General features: G+C 33.4%; 1 protein-coding gene across 2 annotated transcripts in view; it reads left to right on the top strand.

Annotated features, from left to right (window-relative positions):
- The window catches only part of LOC106874344 (uncharacterized), a 48955-nt gene that overhangs the window by 13669 nt on the left and 27786 nt on the right, over positions 1 to 7500 (top strand). The gene's annotated exons all lie outside the window — the stretch shown is intronic.

Below are 7500 nucleotides of genomic sequence, written 5' to 3'. Positions count from 1 at the left end.
AATTAATAATTTTTACCAAGCCCATCGGTATGAAAGCACCATTATTGGTGGAGAACTTATTTAAAAGCTCATATATATTTATATTCATTTATATTTATATATATTTATATATATTTATATATATATATATATATATACATACATATATATATATATATATATATATATATATATATATATATATATATATATATATATATATATATATATAAATATATATATATATATATAATGCATGTATATATAAATGCATACTATTTCATATGCATTCATGTATTTATATAATTAGAGGTACAACTCATATTTTCCAGCTGAGTGGACTGGAGCAACGTGAAATAATCTTTTTCAGTGACACACTACGCCGTGTGAATCGAACTTACGACTTTACGATTGCGAACCGATTGCCCATACTGTAAACCACGCGCACGTCGTAAAACAAGAAAAAAGTAGCCAGTTAGAAAATCTCTATGAGAGTTGAATGTAGTAACTATACTGTGAAGTAATGTTTGTCGCCATTTCAACGTGGTTGTTCCGTACGAACCGACGTTACTACCTTTTCTAACCGCAAGAGGACGCCTCTTCCAGCTGGTTATCGACGCAATATTAGGTCCAGATTGCATCGATAGCCTGCTGGAGGAGGCGTCGTCGTGGGATTAAAAACGGTAGTAACATCGGTTCGTACGGAACAGACATTACTTTATAGTAAAATAACCTTTGTCAATAATTCTAACCCATAGAAAGTCATCAGCGATGTATGTGATCGAATAAAACTCCAAACCGGTCTGTGCCTTACAGGGGGGGGGGGGGGGGGACGAAATAAATAAACTAGAACATTCTTCCAAATGAAAAGAAATTTCAGCCGATTCTTTGGAAACGAGGATATATCTAAAGAAACATATTGTCTTTACTCGGGTGATTTTCTTGGAATCAAATTACACCAGACAGATGTGACTGTGTATGAATCTAAAAGCTAGAGTGCATACATCAGCTACTGAACCGATATGGCTCGCAGAATGTGCTCACGGATCCTTAGAACGTTCACAGTTTAAAGACTATGATACCATCTTTCTGCAATTCTCTACCTTGGCAGGGTTTCCCCTTAAATACTGTGGTCTCTCTATCCGAAATAAGAAACATTATGAAAATTTAAGGAACCGGGAGGTCGATCTCATACACACACGCATACATACACATGCTAAACAAATAAACGACATGGCACGTTTTAGTTATTAGGGTTGCTCACAAAGCTCAAACTTTCTTCTATTCAATGTCCGCCGTTAGTGCCACATCATTTGTACAATGCTAATGGAAGATATTCCATTAGCATTTCCAAACGAAGATCACAACCAGAGTTCACATGTCAAACTCCACCCCACCTATAAAATCGAGTTCACAACAAAATCGCCATACAATTTGTTTTACATTACATCAACTGATCCTGTTTATCATTCTGTTTTAAAGGCGGTGAAGACAGCGAAGACGGCAAGCTGGCAAAATCGTTTGCACGCCGGAGAAAATGTTTAGAGGCATTTCGTCCATCTTCACGTTCTGTGTTAAAATTCTGTCGAGGCCGACTTAGCCTTTCATCCTTTCGGGGTTGATAAAATAAGTACTAGGTATGCACTGGGGTCCATGTGATCGACTAGCACCATAAACCACCGATATATCGATACTCTACGCCAATCATAAACTTCCTGCTCGAATGGGCTACGTTGTGCGAAAACATGACTAAAGAAATGGTCCAACTTGTGCTTTTAGGTGCGACATGGTCTGGATCAATAATGGCCAAAACCAGTTTCTGTCTGTCTGTCTGTCTGCCTGCCTGCCTGCCTGCCTGCCTGCCTGCCTGCCTATCTATCTGTTTGTCTGTCTGACTATCATTGTATCGTCCAGACTATCGTATGCTGTTATACACCGCCGGTCACAATGCACTTCCTCACATTGTTGTACCTTTCGAATGACGCCACCTCGTTGACTCGGTGGGCAGGCCAGCATTAACCTCTAAACGTACCACCGGTCTGCTGCCTGGTTACCAACTTACTGGTGGATGAAGTTGAACAAAATGAAATGAAGTGTTTTGGTCAAAAACACAACGCAGCACCAGTCTGAGAAACGAAATCTCGATCGAAAGATCGTGAGTGCAACACCCTACCCTTTAAGCTACGCTCTTCCCCCTCACCCCACACGCGTGCAAGCATATATACCCATAAATCAATACATAAATACAGGCATATATATATAAATACACACTTACATAAAGCATCGATGTACAATATCTTGAAACTTTTATACAATGTTTGAAGTGTCAGGTTTCTCCTGTGTTTTGCTTGCTAGCTGATATGAATTATTTACTGAAATAGACACATCTTGTTATTCTGACTGGGAGCCTGTTAATCTATTATCAGTTGTGTATCAGGTCGATGTAAATCAAAATGTACTTAAGTTTTAATGCCTTTAAATCTCTTTTGCTTTCCTTTTATTTGTTATTACCCCTGACACAATCCACCTGGCTAGCACCGGTAACTAGTGGTTTATGTATTCGTTCCTTTCCGTAACTCAGTTCGTAAAATGTGGCCAGAGGCTTCTAGCGAACAAACGATTCGACAAAAGTTTCCATCATAATCAAGTTTTCACAATCTTGTTGCATTTACATACATACGTACATAATTGTTGGGCCAAAAATCACGAACAAAATAAGTTACTCCGAAATTGTGAAAGACATGCTTCAACTTTTCTAAAATTTAATAAAATAAATAAAATAAATAAATAAATAAAATAGCGGTTAAGAGCGCGGGCTACTAACTCCAATATTCCGAGTTCGATTCTAGGCAGTGACCGGAATAATAATAATAATAATAATAATAATAATAATAATAATAATAATAATAATAATAATAATAATAATAATAATAATAATAATAATAATAAACAACGGCAACAACAACAACAGCAACAACAACAACAACAACAACAACAGTAACAACAACATCGAAAAATACCTTAGGATTGAGAAGCCAGTTTCGAAATTTCCCCAAGACACCCGATGGGGAATAACAACCAAAATGAGGACAAATATCCGTCAAATGTAAATAATGTAAATAATGTACACAATTCCTTATCTCTTAAATATAGAACCGAAATAAAATAATGATGAATAAACACTTACATGTACATGATGAACAAAATTAACAATAATAATAATTTCGTTTTGTATTTGGTTTGCAAGATTCTTTATGTGTATTCGTGTGTTGAAGCATATTTTATTGTGTCTGGGGAGAGTCATTCTGTTTTAAAGCCTTATTAATTAACACACTCACCGGTTCGATTTCCACTCATTTACTTATTTATTTTTTCTAAAATTTTAGTTGCTTCTTGCGACCTCTTCAATAGTCGTAAGTAAATGAGTGGAAAACAAACCGGTGAGTGATAATTAATAAGGCTTTAAGACAGAATTACTCTCCCCAGACACAATAAAGTAACAATAATGGTTTCTTTTATTTGCTACCAAGGCGAAGGATGAAGGGGCAATACAAAGACAAAGTGTGGGGGTTTACATATAATGGAAAAAAGAAGTATACCCGTTATACATTAAAAGAAGGTAGGTATACATAGTATACGGCACTAGAAGAAAAAAGTGTTAGTGATGGGGCCCTGATATATGAGGATCTCTAGGGATAATTGAGGAACCCCACCATCCAAGATCACCCAGAATACTAAGGACGAGAGCCCTCCCCAACTCCTCTCTTCCTACTCACAGGTCTACACTAAGGGTGGTAACGTCCACCCTTGCCATGTTCGCAATTTTCGCCCATCTTTTCATCAATTCACTCGAGGACGGCACCTCCCTCTCCACCCTCACTTTCTTATTCAAGTGAAACTTGAAAAAGTCGTTGAGGGCTTTAGCAAAGAGGAATATTTCTGTCCCCTTTCCTTTTAGCCTCATCCACCAGACCTCCTCTTTCGCCACAGCCGCCAGACAAGGGGAAAATGCCATGTCTGCCCGATTAAAGGAGGGCGGCGGGGCAATCATCATTATGGACTCGGCTGACAGACGGAGCCATCCCACACGTGGCAGCAGCTATTTGACATAACTCCACAAGTTAGCAATTAACAATGATGATAATAATAATAATAATAACAACAATAATATAATGTCAAATGTTTTGGTGGGTGACTTTTGGCTCACCATCTACGTACATACATATATACATACATACGTACGTACGTACGTACCTATGTACGCACATATGTATATATGTATGTATATGTGTATGTATGTATCTTGCAAGCTCAAAAAATATGATATAAACGAGGCAAAAGAATAAAGACATGGAGTACAAAAAAATAAGACCAACGGAGAGGAAGCAACAGAAAAAATAGAGACAAAGAGAGCAGAAGGAAAACAGACTACAATATATTTAAATTAGAAAAGAAAATATAATTTTCTATTTTTCAACTTTTTCTCCTGAGGAAATGTGTAATTCATCACACTTAAATTTATCACGAATGTTAATTACGACGTAATCTCATAAACCACGATGTTTATAAAGAAGTTGTTGAAAACAGTTATATATATATATATATATATATATATATATATATATATATATATATATATGCGTGCATGTGTGTATGTATGTGTGTGTGCGCTCGCGTGCACATGTTATAAAGAGCTATTTGTGCGTATCCCGTACCCAGTGGTACAAATAATTTTACTTAACGCTGCCGTTAGAGTAAAATATAATTCAGATGTAGAGAAGTTCAGTCAAAGGGATGAATGCACGATTCCGAATGTATTAGATCTGGGAAATAGTTTCAATAGAAATTGTGCAACAAATAATACTGATGATGATAATAACCGTATAAAAGATAGGAAAAGTGAAAATGATAATATTGACACTCATAATAATAATAATAATAATGATAATAATAATAATAAAAGGTATGTCAGGAATAAAAAGAACAATAACTGATAATAGGAATATTATGGTTAATAATAACAGTAACAATACAAATTGCACAGATAATTGCAACAATGACAATAGTAAAAATAGTAATAATTCACGATAATAATAATTTTAATAATAATGATAATAATAATAATAATAATAATAATAATAATAATGATATTGATGATGATGATGATGATAATGATAATAATAATGATAATGATATTAATAACAATAATGATAATAATAATGATAATGATATTAATAACAATAATGATAATAATAATAATGATAATGATAATACTAATAATGATAATGATAATAATAATAATAATAATAATAATAATGATAATGATAATAATAATAATGATGATGATGATGATAATAATGATGATAATAATGATAAAAATAATGATAATAATGATAAAAATAATGATAATAATGATAATGATAATAATAATGATGATGATAATAATAATAATAATAATAATAATAATAATAATAATAATAATAATAATAATAATAATAATAATAATAATATAATAATAATAATAATAATAATAATAATAATAATAATAATGATAACGATGATAATAATGATAATAATAATAATGATAATATTAATATTAATAATAATAATACTTTAAAAGAATTGACATAACTAACTCACAAAAGTAAATATGAAGAGCGAGTGACGATTGCAATAGATATTTTATTGGTTTGAACGATATTTCGACAACTTGCTTGTCTTTGACGAGTTCAAAATGAAAACTGAAGCATAGAAATTCAAAATTATAGAAATTCAATATTATAGAAATTCAAAATTATAGAAATTCAAAATTATAGAAATTCAAATTCAAAAATTTGAACGAGAGCAACTTGCGTTCCCACGTTGACAGAATGGCATAATTACTCTTCAATTTTCAAGTTTACAACTAGCAAAAAGAGAAAGAAATTAAGAGAGAGAAAAAAAGAAGGAAAGAAAGAAGAGAAAACGGAAGAAAAGAAAAAAGAAAGGAAAAAGAACATTTAATCAAATAGTTTTGTGTAAATGTGATTAAAGGAAATTGCAAATGACAAAGCTAATATTAGCAGGAAAGTCAAACTTTCACGCATAATTTTAGCAGACAAAGTACAATATGTGACAGAATTCCTTTAGTGATTAACTGGCCCCGAAATTTCGCTGGAATTTCAATAATGTTACATGAAAGTTACCAGCATGTTGCAGAAAAATGTCCTCGTTACAAATAAATATTTTTTTCAGCCGCTTATTGTAGCCTGTAGACAGAATAAAAATATGAGAACTATTAACTTCTACTTCTGATTTCTGCACACTGTACCTTGAAAAACAGTCACAAGAGAGATAAGCCCGCTTCATTGTGCAACAACATGAGTCAAGTGAATTCCATCAGGAATCATAACAGAAATGTTATGATTTAAATAAGAGACATGACACTTCTCTGGTTAACTTAATCGGGAAATTAATGGAAAAGAGAATTCAACACAGTATTTTATGGTTTGTTCTAAGAACTGCATACTCGTATGATGGCACCTCTAGGCGAAGCAGTCTTTGCCTGCAAGAAACTTTATGTATATTACTATCAAAAATAAAAAACTTAACAACAAACATTCTGAAAGCTGCAACCATGCGATTGATAAAACATTTCAGAAAATACAGAAGGAAATATCTAATGGATAGTAACTAATTTTTTGAATTAGCACTTAATATCCATCTCATAAAATGTTTAAGCAGAATTATAGAATAATATTCATCGAGTACATATATAATGGGTTTGAAAGGAGTATACCTGTAAACAGATGAAAACTTACATTGGATTATTCGTTTTTAAAATACAAGAAATATATACGCTGGTGCACAACCTTAAACATATGTAATTGTATAATTGAACGACAATTGGAGAATGGAGATTTATTCACATCCAAAACATTTTTCTTTAAAAGTTTTCTACAGCATATATAACAACGACCAGCATGTGTTTCTACTGCACATTACTCTGTATGCAATTATGCATCCTAGAGCTCACTGCAATTTCATCAAGGGTTCATCACTTATGATGTTTCCAAAGCCCTCTCATTGGTCTGTGAAATTTGCTATTCTACTCATCAGTTACTTTATCTTTGTCTGTCTCACGCATCAATATATATCAAGACGTCTGTGTAGCGTATGCTAGTGTGGTCCCTGAAGTGTGGTCCATGCGAGTGTGGTCCCAGTATTAGCTGACACTTGACTACTCTGGTGGCAAATTTCCTGGCTGCGTTGCCTTTATATCTTACAAGCCTACAAATATTATTTCCAAACGTTTGCCATATAAAAGAATTAAAAAAAAAACACACTGGAGGCAGAAAACTATATTATCTGCTGAATATTCTATTGTTTCATGTTCAACCTTTTCTGTATTCCGCGCTATATGTATTGACCGACAGGTTTGAATTGTGATTTATTCTGTATTTATTGACGACCAAAGTAGCTAGTTCTAGTAGGGACGAATGACTGCCATCTCTAGCGGGCAGGTATCCAGTACGGGTAAAG

Source organism: Octopus bimaculoides, chromosome 10, assembly GCF_046866305.1.
Source record: "Octopus bimaculoides isolate indiv1 chromosome 10, ASM4686630v1, whole genome shotgun sequence".
NCBI classification, from domain to species: Eukaryota; Metazoa; Mollusca; class Cephalopoda; order Octopoda; family Octopodidae; genus Octopus; species Octopus bimaculoides.
This window is presented reverse-complemented; position numbering and strand designations above follow the sequence as displayed.